Source organism: Rattus norvegicus, chromosome X, assembly GCF_036323735.1.
Source record: "Rattus norvegicus strain BN/NHsdMcwi chromosome X, GRCr8, whole genome shotgun sequence".
Taxonomy (NCBI): domain Eukaryota; kingdom Metazoa; phylum Chordata; class Mammalia; order Rodentia; family Muridae; genus Rattus; species Rattus norvegicus.
This window is the reverse complement of record NC_086039.1, coordinates 106,916,195-106,942,983: the sequence shown is the minus strand read 5'-3', so window position 1 is coordinate 106,942,983 and position 26,789 is coordinate 106,916,195. Positions and strand designations below refer to the sequence as shown.

The window sequence follows — 26,789 nt, the reverse complement described above, 5'->3', positions numbered from 1 at the left end:
GCTAAACAGAGTTCTCAAAAGACAAAATACAATTGTCTAAGAAACATTTTTAACTATTTATTAAATAACATTGATGGTTATTTGAGAAATGAAAATTAAAGCTACTTTAACTTCAACCAAAATTGCTGAGATTAAAATAAATATCAGTGACGATGATGATAATGATGAAGACAGCACAGGTGTGAGTAAAGAAGAACATAAAACCAAATTAATGTAACTACTATGAAAATCGTTTGGAGGTCTGTATAAAAGCTAGAAATAGATCTACTACATGCTCCTGCTATCTTATTTTTAAAGTCATAATCTCAATTGCTGCAATGAAACACCATGACCAAAAGCAACTTGTGGAGGAAAGGGTTTATTTCATCTTAAGACTCTCAATTCACACTCCATCACTGAGGGAAGTCAAAGCAGAAACAAAAGGCAGGAAACTGGAAGCAGGAACTGAAGCAGAAGCCTAGAGGGATACTGCTGGCTGGCTTGCTTCTCCTGGCTTCTTCAGTTTTTTTCTTTTTTACCTTGGGATAACAGGCCCTGCCATGTCAACTGTTCATCAAGAATGTGTCCTACAGGTTTGCCTTCAGGATTATTCATTTTTCTACAATATAGTGCAGATTCCCAGATAACTCTAGCTTATGTCATGTTAACAAAAAGCATTCAACAGGATACCACTCTTGTACGTGTGTGTCTGTGTGCCCATGTGAGTGTGAATACACACATACAAAACATACAACAGACTTTCTATCCTAAGTTTGTGTGTGTGTGTGTGTGTGTGTGTGTGTGTGTGTGTGTGTACTCATTCACGCTTATGCTTTTCTATTTACAATATGCAGGGAATGGAAATAAATGTACTAAATGTCTATCCACATATGAATGGATAATTAAAACGAGGTACATGTACACAATTCAATATTATTTAGCTGTTAAGAAAAAAAATCATTCTATGCTCAATTCTTTGTCTCTGTGTTTCCTCCTGTGAGTGTTTTGCTCCCTTTCTAAGAAGAACTGAAGCATCCACACTTTGGTCTTCCTTCTTCTTGAGCTTCATGTGGTCTGTGGATTGTATCATGGGTATTCAGAGCTTTTGGGCTAATATCCACTTGTCAGTGAGTGCATACCTTGTATCTTATTTTGTGATTGGGTTACCTCACTCAGGATGATATTTTCTAGTTCCATCCATTTGCCTATGAACTTCACGAAGTCATTGTTTTTGATAGCTGAGTATTAGTCTACTGTGTAAATGTACCAGATTTTCTGTATCCATGCCTATATTGAAGGACACCTGTGTTCTTTCTAGCTTCTGGCTATTATGAATAAGGCTGCTATGAACATATTGGAGCATGTGTCTTCGTTGTATGTTGGGGCATCATTTGGGTGTATGCCCAGGAGTGGTATAAATGGGTCCTCAGATAGTACTATGTCCAATTTTCTGAGGAACCTCCAGACTGATTTCCAGAGTGGTTGTACCAGCTCGGGATCCATCCCACATACAGTAACCAAACCCAGATACTATTGTGTATGCCAAGAAGTACATGCTCACAGGAGCCTGATATAGCTGTCTCATGAGAGGCTCTGATAGTGCCTGACAAATACAGAGCCAGATGCTCACAGCCAACCACTGGACTGAGAACAGGGTCTTCAATGGATTAGTTAGAGAAAGCACTGAAGGAGCTGGAGGGGTTTGCAACCCCACAGGAAGAACAACAATATCAACTACCCAGACGCCCCAAGCACTCCCAGGGACTAAATGACCAACAAAAGAGTACACATGGAGCAACCTGATGGCTCCAGCCACATATGTAGCAGATGATTGCCTTGTTGAGCATCAATGGGAAGAGAAGCCCTTGGTCCTGTGAAGGCTCAGTGCCCCAGTGTAGGGGAATGCCAGGGTGGGAAGGAAGAAGAGGGTGGGTGGGTAGGTGAGCACCCTGATAAAAGCAGAGGGAGGGGAGATGGGATGGGAGGTTGTTGGAGCAGAAACAGGGAAAGGGATTAATATTCGAAATGTAAATAAAGAAAATATAGAATAAAAGATAAAAGATTAAAAATAAACAAATAGAAAAAAGAAAAAAGTTAAAAATCATGCATGTAAATGAATGCAGCTAGAAATAGTCATTCTATTGCAGCCCAGATCCAGAAAGATAAATGTCACATGTTCTCTCACATTTTAGATATTAGCTTTGAAATGTGTGTTCCATTTTGAATACCTATTGATGTCAGAAAGTAAGGAACAGGCCAGAGTGCAAGCTAACATAGCACTCCTATGTGATTTCAGATTCAAGTACTTGCTCTGAATTCTCTCAACAATGAACTGTGACCTTGAACTGAAAAGCCAAATGAATCTGGTCTCCCTCTAAGTTACTTTGGTTCAACGTTTTTGCCACAGCAACACAATCAAAGAATAAGTCCTTAGGAGTCATTGGTTAGAAAAGTCCCAGAGATTTCCAAATGATATAGGCTATTGCCATTGCTCTTGTTATCTACCAAGACTAAGTAAGTGGTCAGATGCTATTTCTAAAGACACCACACACTGGCTATAGGACATAAAAAATAAAATCAACCTCAAATCGTCCAGGAAGTTTTCTTCCTGCTAGTTCGCTTTTGTAGGGCCAGATGGTACTATGGAGCCTACTGTGGAAGAAAGAACATCAATAGTCTTACCCAGCTATCAACATTGCATGCCACGTAAGATGTTCTACTGGTGTAATGGTGGCTTAACTATTATTGGAGTAACCAATTGAGTTTTTAATTAGATTTTAGGCCTAATACTCAGGAAGGAATTTCATGCTTGGTACTATAGTGCTTCTTAAAACCCATGTCTGAGGAAGTCATAGGCCATAATCTACTATTATTTTACTAAATACTCATGCTCTAAAACTACCTACTAAATATTTATAGATGAGGGATGTTCTCAACTTTGGTCATAGAAGTTTCTGTTTTTCTTTTTTCAGTTGGCAGCAATCAATGTAGAAATGCATAGCTGATAAAAATATTGCACATAAAAGACTTACTGCTTGCCTTCAAATGGGGCATCTATATCAATCCTACCACCACTAGTAAGGGTCAGAGACCATAGTGGAAGGGAGTGCAGAAAGAATGTAAGAGCCAAAGGATGGAGAGGAGTCCTATGAAATTTTATAGTGTGGATATAACATGGCTATTTCTTCTTGCAAATTGATGCAGCTATAGTTATATACATAAGTCTTATACAAATTCATGCCAGAAATTCCTGGCACAGATGAGAGAGATGATCTCCCTGCCCTACCACACACTGAAGAGCTGTTTTAAGTTGATAGATGCTGGGGAAGGGTAAATCATTCTTCTTTGAAGGTGTGATCATTTATCAGGTTCTTACACTTCAGTAGAGGGCCTCCATGCCCAAGAATATAAGGGCAGCTTTAATGTGTTATCAAAACAAAGGAGCAAGGAGAAGGGTTGAGTGAGTGAGCCATGAGGAGTTAAAGAATGATGGGGGTGATAGGATCATATTTTCTGTATGCATATATAAAATTCTCAAAGAACATGAACTATATAACTCATGAGTGGTATACCCCTGTATTTTTAAATGAGTTTTCTCATGATACACTGTATTCTTATACATAAACATTTGACAATGTATGCTTATATTTGCTTTAGTTATAGTGATGCAAATCTGGAAATATCCTAGATAGTTCTGAATTGATAATGCTTAAGTAAGCATTGGCACATACATACATAAATATATACATACATACATACATACATACATACATGCATGCATACCACATACTAATATAAACCACTAACAACAGAAGAATGAGCTAGTGATTAATGGATACTGTAATGTGGATGACTCACCAGGGAAGTAGGATGAATGTAAGCTAGTCCCAAAGATTAAACATTGTTAACATTGTCAATATGATATAATTACGGAAATAGATTGCAATTTAGTGATTTCTAGGAAATGAGGAGGAGATAGAATCAAAATATCTTTGCTGTCTTTTGCTATAAAAAGGAACACGAATGTGCTTTCTCAGTGGATACCTGATTGTGTCATAATATTGTATCAATAATAGTAGTAATGTTCGGTGACATTATGGAGGACACTTGTGGAAAAGTTTCACCTCTACAGGAATCTGAATAAAAAGTAAATAATATTTTTCAATATTAATATTGTCTTTATTTAAAGAATTCTAATCTATCTTTTATATTTTACTTATTATTAATATATATGTGCTTGTGTTTGATGTATATGATGTGTATATATACACGCCTAGGCATATATGCCATAGTGTGCAAGTCATGGCACACATACGACTGTCAGGGCCCATCTTTCTGAGCCTGTTCTGTTTTTCCATTCAGGGCTCCAGCAATTGTACTCAGATTGTCAGATTTGCGCAACAAGAATTTTTACAATGAAATATCTTGCCCACCCTTCATGCATTATTTCTTACGCTTAAATAAATGTGACTATATAATTGTATCAGTAAGAGAGATTTATTAGAAAAGTTTATTTGCAAAAATAATGAAAATAAAGCAGCAATATAAGAACACTGTGATGCTTGGTTTTATCTTTTAAGAAATGACCTGAGGCACTTGGTCATGAGGAACGGCAGTGGATTTCTGGATGAGACAAGTCAGGCTTTTGTACACGTACAATTGGTATATAATGTGTTCTCTTTTCTGTGCTTTGGAATTGATTACTATGTACTCAGTAAAGTGTTAAAACATGAACCAATGAAATCCTAAAAGAGGACAGAAGAAAAAAATGTTGGTACAAGAAATCATTTTATCCTATTTGTTTATACAAGGTTAAGAATCTTTGCCTTTATGTTTTTTAGCTTAAATGTTTTTGGAATCTTCATTTAAAAGATATTCATGTTTAAAGCATTATAAAATAATCGTAGCTATGTTGAATCTGTTTGAAACTACTTATAAAATGAAATATTAATTATTTGTGTGGTTTTTGTTTTTGTTACAGGGTCTTTCTATGTACAATGGACTTGTGGGTGTGTGTGCCTGTGCACAGGCATGTGAGCTTGTGCATGTGCGTGCATGCGTGTGTGTGTGTATGTGTGTGTGTTTATCTTCAAAATTGCAAAAATTAGTACTATTTTTATAATTTTTGTAGTCCAGCTTGCTCTGAGAAACAAAATCTCATTAGAGAAAGATTTGATAAAACTAAGTCCATTTCAATAAACATAAGCCCAGATGGTGAATCAATATTTTAATTTCAGTCACTCAATAAATAATTTATAATGAAATTTAATCTTGTATAATCTTTCAAAATAAAGTAAAACATCTTATTTGTCCTTTTCATAAAACAAGTGATGTTAAATAGTATTATGGTAGATATAGTTGTTTTAAAGGTTAATGTTTTAAAAATCCATCCTTAAAATATGTAACAAATTTCTTCATTCTCCCAAATTGTAGGGGGAAATAAAACAATACAGCATGCGGTTTGTTAAGCTCCATTAAAGAACACACACACACACACACACACACACACACACACACACACACACACCCCACACACACACACGTAATGGGATCACAGGGTGATAATTTCCCTGTCTATACTTATTTTTGAGATTGTGATTATAGTATTTCTCTCATTCTCATCCCTGCTTTGAACACTTCTATATAGCCCTCGTTGATCCTTTTCAAATTCATGGCTTTTTTATATTATAATCTTAAATATATCCAGTTCACTTTTTATAATGTTACTTGTATAGATGTATGTTTTCAGGGTTGACCATTTGTTTCTAGACAACTAATTCATGTGCTCTTTCCTGGGGAAGAATATTTCCCCTATGGAAACCCAAAGTTATTACTCATTTATGCCCCAGGCAATTTTTTCTTAACTTGAGTATTTCTTATTTACATTTCAAATGTTATTCCCTTTCCCAGTTTCCGGGATAATATCCCCTAACCCCTCTCCCTCCCCTTCTTTATGGGTGTTCCCCTCCCAATCCTCCCCCCATTACCACCCTGCCCCCAACAATTGCGTTCACTGGGGGTTCAGGCTTAGCAGGACCAAGGGCTTCCCCTTCCACTGGTGCTCTTACTAGGCTATTCATTGCTACCTATGAGGTTGGAGCCCAGGGTCAGTCCATGTATAGTCTTTGGGTAGTGGCTTAGTCCCTGGAAGCTCTGGTTGGTTGGCATTGTTGTTCATATGGGGTCTGGAGCCCCTTCAAGCTCTTCTTATCCTTTCTCAGATTCCTTCAACGGGAGTCCTGTTCTCAGTTCAGTGGTTTGCTGCTGGCATTCTCCTCTGTATTTGCTGTATTCTGGCTGTGTCTCTCAGGAGAGATCTACATCCAGCTCCTGTCGCCCTGCACTTCTTTGCTTCATCCATCTTGTCTAACTGGGTTGCTGTATATGTATGGGCCACATGTGGGGCAGGCTCTGAATGGGTGTTCCTCTGTGTCTGTTTTAATCTTTGCCTCTCTATTCCCTGCCAAGGGTATTCTTGTTCCCCTTTTAAAGAAGGAGTGAAGCTTTCACATTTTGATCATCAATCTTGAGTTTCATGTGTTCTGTGCATCTAGGGTAATTCAAGCATTTGGGCTAATATCCACTTATCGATGAGTGCATACCATGTGTGTTTTCCTGAGATTGGGTTACCTCACTCAGGATGATATTTTCCAGTTCCAACCATTTGCCTATGAATTTCATAAAGTCATTGTTTTTGACAGCTGAGTAATATTCCATTGTGTAGATGTACCACAATTTCTGTATCCATTCCTCTGTTGAGGGGCATCTGGGTTCTTTCCAGCTTCTGGCTATTATAAATAAGGCTTCTATGGACATAGTGGAGCATGTGACTTTTTTTTTTTTTGCTGTTATTTTCTTTTTTTTTTTTATTAACTTGAGTATTTCTTATATACATTTCGAGTGTTATTCCCTTTCCCGGTATCCGGGCAAACATCCCCCTCCCCCCTCCCCTTCCTTATGGGTGTTCCCCTCCCAACCCTCCCCCCATTGTCACCCTACCCCCACCAGTCTAGTTCACTGGGGGTTCAGTCTTAGCAGGACCCAGGGCTTCCCCTTCCACTGGTGCTCTTACTAGGATATGCATTGCTACCTATGAGGTCAGAGTCCAGGGTCAGTCCATGTATAGTCTTTGGGTAGTGGCTTAGTCCCTGGAAGCTCTGGTTGCTTGGCATTGTTGTACATATGGGGTCTCGAGCCCCTTCAAGCTCTTCCAGTTCTTTCTCTGATTCCTTCAACGGGGGTCCTATTCTCAGTTCAGTGGTTTGCTGCTGGCATTCGCCTCTGTATTTGCTGTATTCTGGCTGTGTCTCTCAGGAGCAATCTACATCCGGCTCCTGTCGGTCTGCACTTCTTTGCTTCATCCATCTTGTCTAATTGGGTGGCTATATATGTATGGGCCACATGTGGGGCAGACTCTGAATGGGTGTTCCTTCAGTCTCTGTTTTAATCTTTGCCTCTCTCTTCCCTGCCAAGGGTATTCTTGTTCACCTTTTAAAGAAGGAGTGAAGCATTCACATTTTGATCATCCATCTTGAGTTTTCATTTGTTCTAGGCATTTAGGGTAATTCAAGCATTTGGGCTAATAGCCACTTATCAATGAGTGCATACCATGTATGTCTTTCTGTGATTGGGTTAGCTCACTCAGGATGATGTTTTCCAGTTCCAACCATTTGCCTACGAATTTCATAAAGTCGTTGTTTTTGATAGCTGAGTAATATTCCATTGTGTAGATGTACCACATTTTCTGTATCCATTCCTCTGTTGAAGGACATCTTGGTTCTTTCCAGCTTCTGGCTATTATAAATAAGGCTGCGATGAACATAGTGGAGCACGTGTCTTTTTTTATATGTTGGGGCATCTTTTGGGTATATGCCCAAGAGAGGTATAGCTGGATCCTCAGGCAGTTCAATGTCCAATTTTCTGAGGATTCTCCAGACTGATTTCCAGAATGGTTGTACCAGTTTGCAATACCACCAACAATGGAGGAGTGTTCCTCTTCCTCCACATCCTCGCCAGCATCTGTTGTCCCCTGAGTTTTTGATCTTAGCCATTCTCACTGGTGTGAGGTGAAATCTCAGGGTTGTTTTGATTTGCATTTCCCTTATGACTAAAGATGTTGAACATTTCTTTAGGTGTTTCTCAGCCATTCTGCATTCCTCAGCTGTGAATTCTTTGTTTAGCTCTGAACCCCATTTTTTAATAGGGTTATTTGTTTCCCTGCGGTCTAACTTCTTGAGTTCTTTGTATATTTTGGATATAAGACCTCTATCTGTTGTAGGATTGGTAAAGATCTTTTCCCAATCTGTTGGTTGCCGTTCTGTCCTAGCCACAGTGTCCTTTGCCTTACAGAAGCTTTGCAGTTTTATGAGATCCCATTTGTTGATTCTTGATCTTAGAGCATAAGCCATTGGTGTTTTGTTTAGGAAATTTTTTCCAGTGCCCATGTGTTCCATATGCTTCCCTAGTTTTTCTTCTATTAGTTTGAGTGTGTCTGGTTTGATGTGGAGGTCCTTGATCCACTTGGACTTAAGCTTTGTGCAGGGTGATAAGCATGGATCGATCTGCATTCTTCTACATGTTGACCTCCAGTTGAACCAGCACCATTTGCTGAAAATGCTATCTTTTTCCATTTGATGGTTTTGGCTCCTTTGTCAAAAATCAAGTGACCATAGGTGTGTGGGTTCATTTCTGGGTCTTCAATTCTATTCCATTGGTCTATCTGCCTGTCTCTGTACCAATACCATGCAGTTTTTATCACTATTGCTCTGTAATACTGCTTGAGTTCAGGGATAGTGATTCCCCCTGAAGTCCTTTTATTGTTGAGGATAGCTTTAGCTATCCTGGGTTTTTTGTTATTCCAGATGAATTTGCAAATTGTTCTGTCTAACTCTTTGAAGAATTGGATTGGTATTTTGATGGGGATTGCATTGAATCTGTAGATTGCTTTTGGTAAAATGGCCATTTTTACTATATTAATCCTGCCAATCCATGAGCATGGGAGATCTTTCCATCTTCTGAGGTCTTCTTCAATTTCCTTCTTCAGTGTCTTGAAGTTCTTATTGTACAGATCTTCTACTTGCTTGGTTAAAGTCACACCGAGGTACTTTATATTATTTGGGTCTATTATGAAGGGTGTCGTTTCCCTAATTTCTTTCTCGGCTTCTCTCTCTTTTGTGTAGAGGAAGGCTACTGATTTATTTGAGTTAATTTTATACCCATTCACTTTGCTGAAGTTGTTTATCAGCTTTAGTAGTTCTCTGGTGGAAGTTTTGGGATCACTTAAATATACTATCATATCATCTGCAAACAGTGATATTTAGACTTCTTTTCCGATCTGTATCCCCTTGACCTCCTTTTGTTGTCTGATTGCTCTGGCTAGAACTTCAAGAACTACATTGAATAAGTAGGGAGAGAGTGGGCAGCCTTGTCTAGTCCCTGATTTTAGTGGGATTGCTTCAAGTTTCTCTCCATTTAGTTTAATGTTAGCAACTGGTTTGCTGTATATGGCTTTTACTATGTTCAGGTATGGGCCTTGAATTCCTATTCTTTCCAGGACTTTTATCATGAAGGGGAGTTGAATTTTGCCAAATGCTTTCTCAGCGTCTAATGAAATGATCATGTGGTTTTGTTCTTTCAGTTTGTTTATATAATGGATCACGATGATGGTTTTCCGTATATTAAACCATCCCTGCATGCCTGGGATGAAGCCAACTTGGTCATGGTAGATGATTGTTTTGATGTGCTCTTGGATTCGGTTTGCCAGAATTTTGTTGAGTATTTTTGTGTCGATATTCATAAGGGACATTGGTCTGAAGTTCTCTTTCTTTGTTGGGTCTTTGTGTGGTTTAGGTATAAGAGTAATTGTGGCTTCATAGAAGGTATTCGGTAGTGATCCATCTGTTTCAATTTTGTGGAATAGTTTGGATAATATTAGTATGAGGTCTTCTCTGAAGGTTTGGTAGAATTCTGCACTAAACCCATCTGGACCTGGGCTCTTTTTGGTTGGGAGACCTTTAATGACTGCTTCTATTTCCTTAGGAGTTATGGGGTTGTTTAACTGGTTTATCTGTTCCTGATTTAACTTCGGTACCTGGTATCTGTCTAGGAAATTGTCCATTTCCTGAAGACTTTCAAGTTTTGTTGAATATAGGCTTTTATAGTAAGATCTGATGATTTTTTGAATTTCCTCTGAATCTGTTGTTATGTCTCCCTTTTCATTTCTGATTTTGTTAATTTGGACACACTCTCTGTGTCCTCTCGTTAGTCTGGCTAAGGGTTTATCTATCTTGTTGATTTTCCAAAGAACCAACTTTTGGTTCTGTTGATTCTTTCTATGGTCCTTTTTGTTTCTACTTGGTTGATTTCTGCTCTGAGTTTGATTATTTCCTGCCTTCTACTCCTCCTGGGTGTATTTGCTTCTTTTTGTTCTAGAGCTTTTAGGTGTGCTGTCAAGCTGCTGACATATGCTCTTTCCTGTTTCTTTCTGCAGGCACTCAGCACTATGAGTTTTCCTCTTAGCACAGCTTTCATTGTGTCCCATAAGTTTGGGTATGTTGTACCTTCATTTTCATTAAATTCTAAAAAAGTTTTTAATTTCTTTCTTTATTTCTTCCTTAACCAGGTTATCATTGAGTAGAGCATTGTTCAATTTCCATGTATATGTGGGCATTCTTCCTTGATTGTTATTGAAGACCAGTTTTAGGCCGTGGTGGTCCAATAGCACGCAATGGGATTATTTCTATCTTTCTGTACCTGTTGAGGCCCATTTTTTGACCAATTATATGGTCAATTTTGGAGAAAGTACCATGAGGAGCTGAGAAGAAGGTATATCCTTTTCCTTTATGATAGAATGTTCTATAAATATCCGTTAAGGCCATTTGGCTCATGACTTCTCTTAGTCTGTCTACATCTCCGTTCAATTTCTGTTTCCATGATCTGTCCATTGATGAGAGTGGGGTGTTGAAATCTCCCACTATTATTGTGTGAGGTGCAATGTGTGTTTTGAGCTTTAGTAAGGTTTCTTTTACATATGTAGGTGCCCTTGTATTTGGGGCATAGATATTTAGGAATGAGAGTTCATCTTGGTGGATTTTTCCTTTGATGAATATGAAGTGTCCTTCCTTATCTTTTTTGATGACTTTTAATTGAAAATTGATTTTATTTGATATTAGAATGGCTACTCCAGCTTGCTTCTTCTGACCATTTGCTTGGAAAATTGTTTTCCAGCCTTTCACTCTGAGGTAATGTCTGTCTTTGTCTCTGAGGTGTGTTTCCTGTAGGCAGCAGAATGCAGGGTCCTCGTTGCGTATCCAGTTTGTTAATCTATATCTTTTTATTGGGGAGTGGAGGCCATTGATGTTGAGAGATATTAAGGAATAGTGATTATTGCTTCCAGTTATATTCATATTTGGATGTGAGGTTATGTTTGTGTGCTTTCATTCTCTTTGTTTTGTTGCCAAGACGATTAGTTTCTTGCTTCTTCTAGGTTATAGCTTGCCTCCTTATGTTGGGCTTTACCATTTATTATCCTTTGTAGTGCTGGATTTGTAGAAAGATATTGTGTAAATTTGGTTTTGTCATGGAATATCTTGGTTTCTCCATCTATGTTAATTGAGAGTTTTGCAGGATACAGTAACCTGGGCTGGCATTTGTGTTCTCTTAGGGTCTGTATGACATCAGTCCAGGATCTTCTGGCCTTCATAGTTTCTGGCGAGAAGTCTGGTGTGATTCTGATAGGTCTGCCTTTATATGTTACTTGACCTTTTTCCCTTACTGCTTTTAATATTCTTTCTTTATTTTGTTCATTTGGTGTTTTGACTATTATGTGACTGGAGGTGTTTCTTTTCTGGTCCAATCTATTTGGAGTTCTGTAGGCTTCTTGTATGCCTATGGGTATCTCTTTTTTTAGATTAGGGAAGTTTTCTTCTATGATTTTGTTGAAGATATTTACTGGTCCTTTGAGCTGGGAGTCTTCACTCTCTTCTATACCTATTATCCTTAGGTTTGATCTTCTCATTGAGTCCTGGATTTCCTGTATGTTTTGGACCAGTAGCTTTTTCTGCTTTACATTATCTTTGACAGTTGAGTCAATGATTTCTATGGAATCTTCTGCTCCTGAGATTCTCTCTTCCATCTCTTGTATTCTGTTGGTGAAGCTTGTATCTACAGCTCCTTGTCTCTTCTTTTGGTTTTCTATATCCAGGGTTGTTTCCGTGTGTTCTTTCTTGATTGCTTCTATTTCCATTTTTAATTCCTTCAACTGTTTGATTGTGTTTTCCTGGAATTCTTTCAGGGATTTTTGCGATTCCTCTCTATAGGCTTCTACTTGTTTATTAATGTTTTCCTGTGCTTCCCTAAGGGAGTTCTTCACGTCTTTCTTGAAGTCCTCCAGCATCATGATCAAATATGATTTTGAAACTAGATCTTGCTTTTCTGGTGTGTTTGGATATTCCATGTTTGTTTTGGTGGGAGAATTGGGCTCAGATGATGCCAAGTATTCTTGGTTTCTGTTGCTTGGGTTCCTGCGTTTGCCTCTCGCCATCAGATTATTTCTAGTGTTACTTTGTTCTGCTATTTCTGACAGTGGCTAGACTGTCGTATAAGCCTGTGTGTCAGGAGTGCTGTAGACCTGTTTTCCTCTCTTTCAGTCAGTTATGGGGACAGAGTGTTCTGCTTTCGGGCGTGTAGTTTTTCCTCTCTACAGGTCTTCAGCTGTTGCTGTGGGCCTGTGTCTTGAGTTCACGAGGAAGCTTTCTTGCAGCAGAAAAGTTGGTCTTACCTGTGGTCCCGAGGCTCAAGTTCGCTCGTGGGGTGCTGCCCACGGGCTCTCTGTGGCGGCAGCAACCAGGAATACCTGTGCCGTCCCTTCCGGGAGCTTCAGTGCACCAGGGTTCCAGATGGTCTTTGGCTTTTTCCTCTGGCGTCCGAGATGTGTGTGCAGAGAGCAGTCTCTTCTGGTTTCCAAGGCTTGTCTGCCTCTCTGAAGGTTTAGCTCTCCCTCCCACGGGATTTGGGTGCAGAGAACTTTTATCCGGTCTGTTTCCTTCAGGTTCCGGTGGTGTCTCAGGCAGGGGTCCTGCCGCTCCTGGGCCCTCCCCCACGGGAGTCCAGAGGCCTTATACAGTTTCCTCTTGGGCCAGGGATGTGGGCAGGGGTGAGCAGTGTTGGTGGTCTCTTCCGCTCTGCAGCCTCAGGAGTGCCCACCTGACCAGGCGGTTGGGTCTCTCTCTCACAGGGTCTGGGCCCATGTGTCTTTTTTATATGTTGGGGAGTCTTTTGGGTATATTCCGAAGGACTGACAGCTGGGTCCTCAGGTAGTTTAATGTCCAATTTTCTGAGAAACCTCCAGACTGATTTCCAGCATGTGTACCAGTCTGCAATCCCACCCACAATGGAGGAGTGTTCCTCTTTCTCCACATCCTCGCCAGTATTTGCTGTCACCTCAATTTTTGATCTTAGCCATTCTCACTGGTGTGAGGTGAAATCTCAGGGTTGTTTTGATTTGCATTTCCCTTATGACTAAAGATGTTGAACATTTCTTTAGGTGTTTCTCAGCCATTCTACATTCCTCCAATGTGAATTCTTTGTTTAGCTCTGAACCCCATTTATTTTAAAAGGGTTATTTGTCTCCCTGCGGTCTAACTTCTTGAGATTTTTGTATATTTTGGTTATAAACACTCTATCTGTTGTAGGATTGTTAAAGATCTTTTCCCAATCTGTTGGTTGGTTCACGTTTTGTCCTAACCACAGTGTCCTTTGCCTTATTTTTTTTTTTTTTGGTTCTTTTTTTCGGAGCTGGGGACCGAACCCAGGGCCTTGAGCTTCCTAGGTAAGCGCTCTACCACTGAGCTAAATCCCCAGCCCCAGCTTTGCGGTTTTATGAGATCTCATTTGTTGATTCTTGATCTTAGAGCATAAGCCATTGGTGTTTTGTTCAGGAAATTTTTTCCAGTGCCCATGTGTTCGAGATACTTCCCAACTTTTTCTTCTATTAGTTTGAGTGTATCTGGTTTGATGTGGAGGCCCTTGATCCACTTGGACTTAAGCTTTGTACAAGGTGATAAGCATGGATTGATCTGCATTCTTCTACATGGTGACTTCCAGTTGAACCAGCACCATTTGCTGAAAATGCTATCTTTTTGCCATTGGATGGTTTTGGCTCCTTTGTCAAAAATCAAGTGGCCATATGTGTGTGGGTTCCTATCTGGGTCTTCAATTCTATTCCCTTGGTCTATCTGTCTGTCTCTGTACCAATACCATGCAATTTTTATCAGTATTGCTCTGTAATATTGCTTGAGTTCAGGGATAGTGATTCCCCCTGAGGTCCTTTTATTGTTGAGGATAGTTTTAGCTATCCTGGGTTTTTTGTTATTCCAGATGAATTTGCAAATTGTTCTGTCTAACTCTTTGAAAAATTGGAATGGTATTTTGATGGGGATTGCATTGAATCTGTAGATTGCTTTTGGTAAAATGGCCATTTTTACTATATTATTCCTGCCAATCCATGAGCATGGGAGATCTTTCCATCTTCTGAGGTCTTCTTCAATTTCTTTCTTCAGAGTCTTGAAGTTCTTATTGTACATATCCTTTACTTGCTTGGTTAAAGTCACACCGAGGTACTTTATATTGTTTGGGTATATTATAGAGGGTGTCATTTCCCTAATTTCTTTCTCGGCTTGTATCTCTTTTGTGTAGAGGAAGGCTACTGATTTATTTGAGTTAATTTTATACCCAGCCACTTTGATGAAGTTGTTTATCAGCTTTAGTAGTTCTCTGGTGGAACTTTTATGATCACTTAAAAATACTATCATACCATCTGCAAATAGTGATATTTTGACTTCTTCTTTTCCGATCTGTATCCCCTTGACCTCCTTTTGTTGTCTGATTGCTCTAGCTAGAACTTCAAGAACTATATTGAATAAGTAGGGAGAGAGTGGGCAGCCTTGTCTAGTCCCTGATTTTAGTGGGATTGCTTCAAGTTTCTCTCCATTTAGTTTAATGTTAGCAACTGGTTTGCTGTATATGGCTTTTACTATGTTTAGGTATGGGCCTTGAATTCCTATTCTTTCCAGGACTTTTATCATGAAGGGGTGTTGAATTTTGTGAAATGTTTTCTCAGCATCTAAATAAATGATCATGTGGTTTTGTTCTTTCAGTTTGTTTATATAATGGATCACGCTGATGGTTTTCCATATATTAAACCATCCCTGCATGCCTGGGATGAAGCCGACTTGATCATGGTGGATGATTGTTTTGATGTGCTCTTGGATTCGGTTTGACAGAATTTTATTGAGTATTTTTGCGTCGATATTCATAAGGGAAATTGGTCTGAAGTTCTCTTTCTTTGTTTGGTCTCTTTGTGGTTTAGGTATAAGAGTAATTGTGGCTTCATAGAAGGTATTCGGTAGTGCTCCATCTGTTTTAATTTTGTGGAATAGTTTGGATAGTATTGGTATGAGGTCTTGTATGAAGGTCTGATAGAATTCTGCACTAAACCCATCTGGACCTGGGCTCTTTTTGGTAGTGAGACCTTTAATGACTTCTTCTATTTCCTTAGGAATTATGGGGTTGTTTAACTGGTTTATCTGTTCCTGATTTAACTTTGGTACCTGGTATCTGTCTAGGAAATGGTCCATTTCCTGCAGAATTTCAAGTTTTGTTGAATATAGGCTTTTGTAGTAAGATGTGATGATTTTTTGAATTTCCTCTGATTCTGTAATTATGTCTCATTTCTGATTTTGTTTTTTTTTATTTCTGATTTTGTTAATTTGGACACACTCTCTGTGTCCTCTTGTTAGTCTGGTTATGGTTTATCTAGCTTGTTGATTTTCTCAAAAACCAACTTTTGGTTCTGTTGATTCTTTCTATGGTCCTTTTTGTTTCTACTTGGTTGCTTTCAGCTCTGAGTTTGTTTATTTCCTGCCTTCTACTTCTCCTGTGTGTATTTGCTTCTTTTTTTCTAGAGCTTTTAGGTGTGCTGTCAAGCTGGTGACATATGCTCTCTCCTGTTTCTTTCTGCAGGCACTCAGAGCTATGAGTTTTCCTCTTAGCACAGCTTTCGTTGTGTCCCATAAGTTTGGGTATGTTGCACCTTCATTTTCATTAAATTCTAAGAAGTCTTTAATTTCTTTCTTTATTTCTTCCTTAACCAGGTTATCATTGAGTAGAGCATTGTTCAACTTCCACGTATTAGTGGGCATTCTTCCCTTATTGTTATTGAAGACCAGCTTTAGACTCTCCTGGTTGTCTGATAGCATGCATGGGATTATTTCTATGTTTCTGTATCTGTTGAGGCCCGTTTTTTGACCAATTATATGGTCAATTTTGGAGAAAGTGCCATGAGGAGCTGAGAAGAATGTATATCCTTTTGCTTTAGGATAGAAAGTTCTATAAATATCTGTTAAGTCCATTTGGCTCATGACTTCTCCTAGTCTGTCTACGTCTCTGTTTAATTTCTGTTTCCATGATCTGTCATTGATGAGAGTGGGGTGTTGAAATCTCCTACTATTATTGTGTGAGGTGCAATGTGTGTTTTGAGCTTTAGTAAAGTTTCTTTTACATATGTAGGTGCCCTTATATTTGGGGCATAGGTATTTAGGATTGAGAGTTCATCTTGGTTGATTTTTCCTTTGATGAATATGAAGTGTCCTTCCTTATCTTTTTTGATGACTTTTAGTTGAAAATTTATTTTATTTCATATTAGAACGGCTAGTCCAGCTTGCTTCTTCCTACCATTAACTTGGAAAGTTGTTTTCCAGCCTTTTACTCTGAAGTATTGTCTGTCTTTGTCTGTGAGGTGTGTTTCCTGTAGGCACCAGAATGCAGGGTCCTCATTGTGTATCCAGTTTGTTAATCTATGTCTTTTTATTGGGGAGTTGAGACCATTGATGTTGAGAGATATTAAGGAATAGTGATTATTGCTTCCTGTTATATTCATATTTGGATGTGATGTTATGTTTATGTGCTTTTCTTCTCTTTGCTTTGTTGCCAAGATGATTAGTTTCTTGCTTTTTCTAGGGTGTACCTTGCCTCCTTATGTTGGGCTTTACCATTTATCATCCTTTGTAGCACTGGATTTGTAGAAAGATATTGTATAAATTTGATTTTGTCCTGGAATATCTTGGTTTCTCCATGTATGTTAATTGAGCGTTTTGCAGGATACAGTAACCTGGGCTTGCATTTGTTTTCTCTTAGGTTCTCTATGACATCTGTCCAGGATCTTCTGGCTTTCATAGTCTGGTGAAAAGTCTGATGTGATTCTGATAGGTGTGCCTATATATGTTACTTGACCTTTTTCCCTTACTGCTTTTAATATTCTTTCTTTATTTTGTTCATTTGGTGTTTTGACTATTATGTGATGGGAGGTGTTTCTTTTCTGGTCCAATCTATTTGGAGTTCTTCGGCTTCTTGTATGCTTATGGACATCTCTTTCTTTAGGTTAGGGAAGTTTTCTTCTATGATTTTGTTGAAGATATTTACTGGTCCTTTGAGCTGGGAGTCTTCACTTTCTTCTATACCTATTATCCTTAGGTTTGATCTTCTCATTGAGTCCTGGATTTCCTGTATGTTTTGGACCAGTACCTTTTTCCGTTTTACATTATCTTTGACAGTGTGTCGATGATTTCTATGGAATCTTCTGCTCCTGAGATTCTCTCTTCTCTCTCTTGAATTCTGTTGGTGATGCTTACATCTATGGCTCCTTGTCTCTTCCTTTGGTTTTCTATATCCAGGGTTGTTTCCATGTGTTCTTTCTTGATTGCTTCTCGTTCCATTTTTAATTCCTTCAACTGTTTGATTGTATTTTCCTGGAATTCTTTCAGGGATTTTTGTGACTCCTCTCTATCGGCTTCTACTTGTTTATTTATGTTTTCCTGGAATTCTCTTAGGGATTTTTGTGATTCCTCTCTGTAGGCTTCTACTTGTTCTCTAAGGGAGTTCTTCACGTCTTTCTTGAAGTTCTCTAGCATCATGATCAAATATGATTTTGAAACTAGATCTTGCTTTTCTGGTGTGTTTGGATACTCCGTGTTTGCTTTGGTGGGAGAATTGTGTTCCGATAATGCCATGTAGTCTTGGTTTCTGTTGCTTGGGTTCCTGTGCTTTCCTCTCACCATCAGATTATCTCTGGTATTACTTTGTTTTGCTATTTCTAACAGTGGCTATACTGCCCTATAAGCCTGTGTGTCAGGAGTGCTATTGACCTGTTTTCCTGTTTTTTTTTTTCAGCCGGTTATGTGAGCAGAGTGTTCTGCTTTCAGGCGTGTAGTTTTTCCTATGTACAGGTCTACAGCTGTTCCTGTGGGCCTGTGTCCTGAGTTCACCAGTCAGGTCGCTTGGAGCAGAAAAGTTGGTCTTACCTGTGGTCCTCAGGCTGAAGTTTGCTCATGGGGTGTTTCTTATGAGCTCTCCGGGAAGGCAGCAACCAGGAGGACCTGCGCTGCCCTTTCCGGGAGTCCCCGTGTAGCAGGGTCCCAGATGGCGTTAGGTGTTTTCCTCTGGAGTCAGAAATGTGGGCACAGTGTAGTCTCTTCTGGCTTCCCAGGTGTGTCTGCCTTTCTGAAGGTTTAGCTCTCCCTCCCTGCCCCAAAATTAACCACCTTTTCAAGTTTTGATCAAAATATCAGGACGTATTTTAAAAGGGCCCACATGTATGGTCATTAGTAGGAGGTCCTTATTTTCCTCTATATGTTCTACTTTCATATTCATTGTCCTGAATCCCCTTACAGAAAGCAAAAGTGGAAGAATTGGATCAAATGGTTTGCAACTATGTGTTGAAGTCCATTACTGTAGGAATTCAAGGCAGAGATTAAAGCATTACATCCACAGTGAAGTTCAGGATAGGAATTGTGGCAGTGGGAAGGCTCCCAGGTAGCATCACTTGGGGGCTTCAGGTAACCTGTGTGTCATAGTGTTGTCCTGGCTGCCTGTTAGTGAGCCACATAAAATGGCTGTAAGATCAGGCCTGTCATTAAAGGGACATTGCAAAAATTAGGAGGTTATCTGGGTTTCATGCCTTATTAGACAAACTTCAGTCTGTTACAATTGAGCCTTCTAGACTAAAGCTTTGATAGTAAAGTGCTTTCAAACAAGATGGGTTTTAGTCTAGAAGATGAGACAGTGTATGAAACTGCAGTTCTTACCTCTATACTTTCAAACTGTAGAGTGAAAAAAAAAAAGAAGAAGAGAGAGATTCCAGAGTTTCCACATGTTCGCAGGAGCAGAAATCCACTGACGTCAGAGTTATGATGCTGCAGTTTCAGACCCAGCTAATGTCAACACTGAAACCTCTGAGGGAACCAGCAGACTTTGAAGATGTGATTGCTATCAAGCCAGAACCATATGATCTCATTGGCGAGGACTTCAGTTTTGTGCAAGCGAATCCCTTATCTCAGCAGAAGCCTACAGTGACACGTACATACAGTTCTCCTCAAGCCTACAGTGACACGTACATACCATTCTTCTCAAGCCTACAGTGACACGTACATATAGTTCTCAAGCCTACAGTGACACGTACATACAGTTCTTCTAAGCCTTCTATTGAGATTTATCAAACATATTCACATATAAATGCAGATATTGTTACTCATTTAAAAAGGTTGCAACTTCAGCAGTTGCAAAAACAGGATTCAGAGCCAAGCATGTACGAAGCAGCCAGTATACAAACAGGAGATTTGTGTGAAGCAAAAGTGCTTAGCAGTATAGAGGAAACTTACAGTTTCTTCTTCAGAAATAACTTCGATTAATAATTAATAATTAATTAAAAAATTAATTTCAGGATAAAAAGTTGCAGGAAAGAAATTTGCCTCTTTTGAGTTTAGTTCTTAAAGTAAAAAACAAAAGAAAGAAGGAAAGAAAGAAGAAAGGAAGGAAGGAAAAGGGAAGAAAATGAGAGAAGAGAAGAGAAGGAAGAGGATGAGAAAAGAAAAATCAGTAATGATTGATAAGAGGAGCAAGATGATGATTATGGATCCCAGACAGGAAGGGTGTACCAGCAAAATCTAAGAGGAGTTCGACAGACATTGCCACATGCTCCCAGATTTTGAATTTTTCAAGAGGAATTACAAGCAGAAATGTCCCAGGAAGCAAAGAAAGTACACAGAACACATGAAACTCAAGAGGGATGACCAAAATGCGAATGCTTCATTCCTTCTTTAAAAGGGGAACAAGAATACCCTTGGCAGGGAATAGGGAGGCAAAGTTTAGAACAGAGGCAGAAGGAACACCCATTCAGAGCCTGCCCCACATGTGGCCCATACATATACAGCCACCCAATTAGATAAGATGGATGAAGCAAAGAAGTTCAGGCCAACAGGAGCCGGATGTAGATCGCTCCTGAGAGACACAGCCAGAATACAGCAAATACAGAGGCGAATGCCAGCAGCAAACCACTGAACTGAGAACGGGACCCCCGTTGAAGGAATCAGAGAAAGGACTGGAAGAGCTTGAAGGGGCTCGAGACCCCATATGAACAACAATGCCAACCAACCAGAGCTTCCAGGGACTAAGCCACTACCCAAAGACTATACATGGACTGACCCTGGGCTCCAACCTCATAGGTAACAATGAATAGCCTAGTAAGAGTACCAGTGGAAGGGGAAGACCTTGGTCCTGCCAAGACTGAACCCCCCAGTGAACATGGTTGATGGTGGGAGGGCGGTAATGGGGGGAGGATGGACAGGGGAACACCAATATAGAAGGGGAGGGAGAAGGGTTAGAGGGATGTTGGCCTGGAAACTGGGAAAAGGGAATAACAATCGAAATGTAAATAAGAAATACTCATGTTAATAAAGATTTAAAAAAATAAATCTTCATTTTAGATCCTAGATTTTCTAGAACTAGGAAACCAAATTGAATAAAAAGGATAATAAACATCAAAAAAAAAGTACAGTACAACTCAACACAGGTAATTGTTATCTTAACTGGTAGAAACAGAGATGAGTCAAGATTACTATGACATGGGATCCAGGGCCTGTGTAGACAGATCAATTATTATGAAGAAGCCGTATCTGTCATAGGAAATAGTAGCAAAACCAAACCAGGAGTCTGGGATGACCGACTGTAGATAACATTTAGGTGCTTTCAGGACCCACCATGCAGACATGAAATCTTGTACAAGCAGATAAATAAAGCTGCTAGTCCCAAATACATAGTAACACTGGATGGTATCCCCAACCCACTAGCATACATGTCAAATCAGGAAGACATGTGCTTTGAATAAAACTAGGAAACCACACCACCAACTCAAATGAAGAACTCAGAAGTCTCTTCCATTCACGAGGTTGCAGGTGATGGGCAGGGAGCTTGAGGACCTAGATAGTAGTTTTGTCAAGGCTGAGATGACTGACTTCAGTGTGGCAGAGGAAGCAGAAGAGGCTTGGGGCACTTGTAGGTGATGGCTTGCTTGGGAAACTAAGAAGAGTATGTGAAACACTATCCACTTTTACCTTGCAAAGCCTTCTCCAATTGTAAATTTGTTGAAAATGTTTGTCTGTGTATCCTGTGTGTCCAAATTCTAAATATTATGGAAACTGTTAATCCAGATTACCTTGTCACTAATACAAGTAAAATCCCAATACTGGATCCCAAACTATTTTCATCAGCAGTACCATCTTTTAATAGTCATCTATTCTGTTACATCTGAGCTTGTATGAAAATGGAATTCCCTTCTAGCATCCAAAACATTGTTGATTTACTACTCAGTGTGTAGGAATAGGCTGCTTTATCATACACTATTCACTATTATACCATTGCATGTGACTTGAAAGGGATTTGACCTCAAAACAGTGAATGAAAGTCTGATCCTACTTGTCAGAAGATCCTGCCATTTGAAAGCTTTCATTTTCTGATGGCAATATCCTGTAGAGCTTGCCATGTCTTTGAATTTTAGCATATACTGATTTCATAATATGGATTTTGTTACCTAACTGAAGGGTCTACTTTTTTAACAGTTCGTAATTTTATCAAGTAGTTTCAAAATTACTTGTATGTTTGTTTTGACTATGCAAAGGACAATTTAAAGAAAAGCTAGAGGCTATTAAATCATGCGTGGCATGTTTGGACAAAATTAGGCATATCGTCATATGGACACTTGCTATTAAGACATGCAGATCCCTTTTATTTGTTTTGAAGGAATACCAGCAGCAGGGTATAGGCATTTATATATGACCCTTATTTCCCTCCAACTGTTCTCATCACAATGATATGCTTTTTAAAATTAATTATAAAAAATTAACAGTCACACACCATTCTTGCAGCATTTCTTTCTTCTTTTTTTATTGTTTTTTTTTTTTTGAGCTAGGGACCGAACCCAGGGCCTTGCACTTGCTAGGCAAGCGCTCTACCGCTGAGCTAAATCCCCAACCCCTCTTGCAGCATTTCAATGTGAACAGAAACTATATCTCCGGAACCATAAAGAAAACTTTCTCTCATGTGTAGCAAGCTGACAACAGAGATCTAATTTAATCAATCATGTATCACTCTTCAAAGTATTCATGCTTTCCTAAAACCTAGCTTAATGGATGAAATGTTAAATGGATTCTTTCCATTAAAAATGTGTTACATTGTGTTCTCTGACACTGAAAGAACACAGATCGCTGCAAATACATTCACTTTGCTCATAATTTTTTTCTTGCAGCCAAACAAATTCATTGGAACAGCAACATATTGTTTGGGTCGTGTATCATAAAGCCCAGCAAGCCAAAAGGCACCACACAATTGGTAATATAAAAAATCAATTTCAGACTCAGGAGATAAATGCTAACTTTATAATCTAAGAAAGATTATCCCATATACAAAATGGTACAAGTTGGGATTATGTGGGGCAGGATTTAGTGTAGGGGGAGTTATGAGGTTCTTCGTGATTTTCACTGTCATAAATGAAGATTAGTGCTTGCTTCCTGACTTTTGACTCAAGAGACATGTTTGCATTTAGCAGGGGAAAGGGATACTTTAGACACTTTTAGGAACAGAATTCTTGGTCTTTCATGGTATGGATACAGCTTAATGTTATATTCCTTATCTTGGGTTGACACCAGAAAGAAGCATTCAAATATAATTCTAAAGTATCTGAAGGAAAGAAATAAGTCTGTCCAGTCTTACTGATGAATATTTTTGTCTCAGAGTACTATGATGATTTACCCACTGTTGTAATCAATTCCTGAAATTTCCACATTTCCTTGGAGTCTACTGTGCCTCACTCCTGGGATTCTGTCAACAATCTAGGTGGCTAGAATAGGATGAATTAAATTGAAGGATGACCTATAAATAAATCTCAAAGATTACCAAACTTCATTTACCTCAAATTCAGATGATAAAAAGTGTGTTTCTTGAAGGACAGTAGTGTGTTTTGAGAAACAAAGAAGAGAAAGCATTCTAAAAGTGAAAAGCAATAAATGCTAGAAATATAAACTTGAATGTTTTGTAAGTTTTCAGTCTGCTTGCGAACAGGTTTTTGCACACAAAATGAAGGAATACACAGGAAGATTTTAATTATTAATAAAAACATTCAAACTTAAAATAGTAAATGGTATCATGGGTGATAAACTTTCCAGGACCCTTTGTTATCAAATTATTGAGTGAAATATACATAAACTACCCAAAATACAAAATGATGGCACTTTCCATAAACTACAAATGCATCCTTTCCTTAGTCTACAGCTAAATACTAGCAATTACTTCAGTATTCATTTGAGTTTTTTATCAAAACACTTCATTCTGAGGCTTAAAGAAAGGTTTGAGAGGTCCATTCAGCCTGCTGCCCCTGGTAGGGCAGATCTTAGAGGTCTCTCCATCACTAAGAGCAAAAAATACAAACTTAACTGGTCCTAATACCACCCTCCTAGCTCTGTAGCCAACCTTAGAGTTCTATCATGATTGTTAGCCTACTGTGCATTTACATTTGTACTGGTATCCACAATAGTAGAAGTCACTGTTCTTCCAAAATTCAAAAGTTGTAGCTTAATTATGGAGATATTAAATGAGAGAATACGAAAGTTTAATGTTTTCTTATGGTGAAGAGGAAGAGGAAAATGAGGAGGAAGAAGACAAGGAAGAGGGAGAGAAAAGCAGGAGAAGGAGAAAGAGTCAGAGGAGGAAAAAGAGAAGATGATGATGTTTCCATAGAAGGTAAAAATAATAGGTCTTATGAATTCAAAGAAGGTGGTAACAGTGGAGTTCACCTGGTTAAAAGGGGTATCTTGGAAGAGAAGCTATTACAAATGAACTTTAAAAACTTTACTTCTAATAGTATCCTTGCAAGTATTCAGAAGGCTAATGACTTTGAATCCCCAAACAGTGCTTTGAACAAGGTAAGTAATCAACCAAGGGAATCTACTATGAAAATTGGGAGCAAATAAGGAAGTAGTGGATTGATTAGGTACGAAGCCTGATAATATTCAAACCTTAGAAAGCATATAAACAAAATGCAGAATTTAACATAAGCATATTGTTAGGGAATACTGAAGTTTTAAGTAGAAAGCCAAAAATAACAGAGAGCAAGCTCTATGTCAGATTGAGGTGGTCTTGAGTATCAAACCTATAAATTAAGAGTTGGGAAGCATCTGGAACACATGGGCACTGGAAAAAATTTCCTGAACAAAACACCAATGGCTTATGCTCTAAGATCAAGAATCGACAAATGGGATCTCATAAAACTGCAAAGCTTCTATGAGGCAAAGGACACTGCGGTTAGGACAAAACGGCAACCAACAGATTGGGAAAAGATCTTTACCAATCCTACAACAGATAGAGGCCTTATATCCAAAATATACAAAGAACTCAAGAAGTTAGACCGCAGGGAGACAAATAACCCTATTAAAAAATGGGGTTCAGAGCTAAACAAAGAATTCACAGCTGAGGAATGCCGAATGGCTGAGAAACACCTAAAGAAATGTTCAACATCTTTAGTCATAAGGGAAATGCAAATCAAAACAACCCTGAGATTTCACCTCACACCAGTGAGAATGGCTAAGATCAAAAACTCAGGTGACAGCAAATGCTGGCGAGGATGCGGAGAAAGAGGAACACTCCTCCATTGTTGGTGGGATTGCAGACTGGTACAACCATTCTGGAAATCAGTCTGGAGGTTCCTCAGAAAATTGGACATTGAACTGCCTGAGGATCCAGCTATACCTCTCTTGGGCATATACCCAAAAGATGCCCCAACATATAAAAAAGACATGTGCTCCACTATGTTCATAGAAGCCTTATTTATAATAGCCAGAAGCTGGAAAGAAGCCAGATGCCCTTCAACAGAGGAATGGATACAGAAAATGTGGTATATCTACACAATGGAATATTACTCAGCTATCATAAACAATGACTTTATGAAATTCGTAGGCAAATGGTTGGAACTGGAAAATATCATCCTGAGTGAGGTAATCCAATCACAGAGAAGCACACATGGTATGCACTCATTGATAAGTGGCTATTAGCCCAAATGCTTGAATTACCCTAGATGCCTAGAACAAATGAAACTCAAGACGGATGATCAAAATGTGAATGCTTCACTCCTTCTTTAAAAGGGGAACAAGAATACCCTTGGCAGGGAATAGAGAGGCAATGATTAAAACCGTCACAGAAGGAACACCCATTCAGAGCCTGCCCCACATGTGGCCCACACATATACAGCCACCCAATTAGACAAGATGGATGAAGCAAAGAAGTACAGGCCGACAGGAGCCGGATGTAGATCTCTCCTGAGAGACACAGCCAGAATACAGCAAATACAGAGGCGAATGCCAGCAGCAAACCACTGAACTGAGAACGGGACCCCCGTTGAAGGAATCAGAGAAAGGATTAGAAGAGCTTGAAGGAGCTCGAGACCCCTTATGAACAACAATGCCAACCAACCAGAGCTTTCAGGGACTAAGCCACTTCCTAAAGACTATACATGGACTGACCCTGGACTCTGACCTCATAGGTAGCAATGGATATTCTAGTAAGAGCACCAGTGGAAGGGGAAGCCCTTGGTCCTGCTAAGACTGAACCCCCAGTGAAAGTGATTGTTGGGGGGAGGGCAGCAATGGGGGGAGGATGGGGAGGGGAACACCCATAAAGAAGGGGAGGGGGAGGGATTAGGGGGATGTTGGCCTGGAAACCAGGAAAGGGAATAACACTCGAAATGTAAATAAGAAATACTCAAGTAAATAAAAAAAAAGAGTTGTTTATATGTACACAGTGAAGACACACTGCTATCTGATAGACATTTGCTAAATTCTAGTGGAACTTTAGATATCTGCATGAACACGGGCATATCATGTTCTTAAAGTTGATGGACACTGTCCTGAACAAACAAAGATGGAGCCAACTAAAAGATCATTTTAATCTAAAGTTACTTATTGAGTGGCCGAATATTTTCCCTTTCTAGATTCAAGTTCTTAGTCCCTACCTTAAAATAGCCTGAGCAAATGGCTGCTTTGATAGACAGAGCAAATGTGGCTCTTAAGACATATATCCTGTCAAGGTCAAAGGAAAATAGGAAGTTGGGTTGTCATTGTGTGGAATTACATTTTCTCATATTTTATGTTGTGCGTAAATTCTAGAAGACTAATTTAAATTGGTCTGAAATGTGCATTGTGCTAAATGTTATGTAAAGGCTGCATACTATTTCAAGTCTTTGCAAGAGATGAAGGAAAATTGATAAATAATAAGGTTAATAGAAAAGGAGGATGGAAGTTTATGAACTGGAGAAGGGCTAGGAGTCAAAGCCAAGATTTCTAATAATCTAAGAAGGTAACAAACAAACAAACAAACAAAAACAAAAAAAGTCACATAGTAAACTTTCATAACTAAAAATAACTGAGAAGTTCAAA

General features: G+C 39.0%; 1 protein-coding gene and 1 pseudogene across 4 annotated transcripts in view; one reads left to right on the top strand and one right to left on the bottom strand.

The window, feature by feature from the left end:
* Il1rapl2 (interleukin 1 receptor accessory protein-like 2) overlaps positions 1–26,789 on the bottom strand; it is a 1,532,967-nt gene that overhangs the window by 137,386 nt on the left and 1,368,792 nt on the right.
* Positions 19,164–26,789, top strand: part of LOC134484111 (zinc finger CCCH domain-containing protein 14-like) — a 42,286-nt pseudogene continuing 34,660 nt past the window's right edge.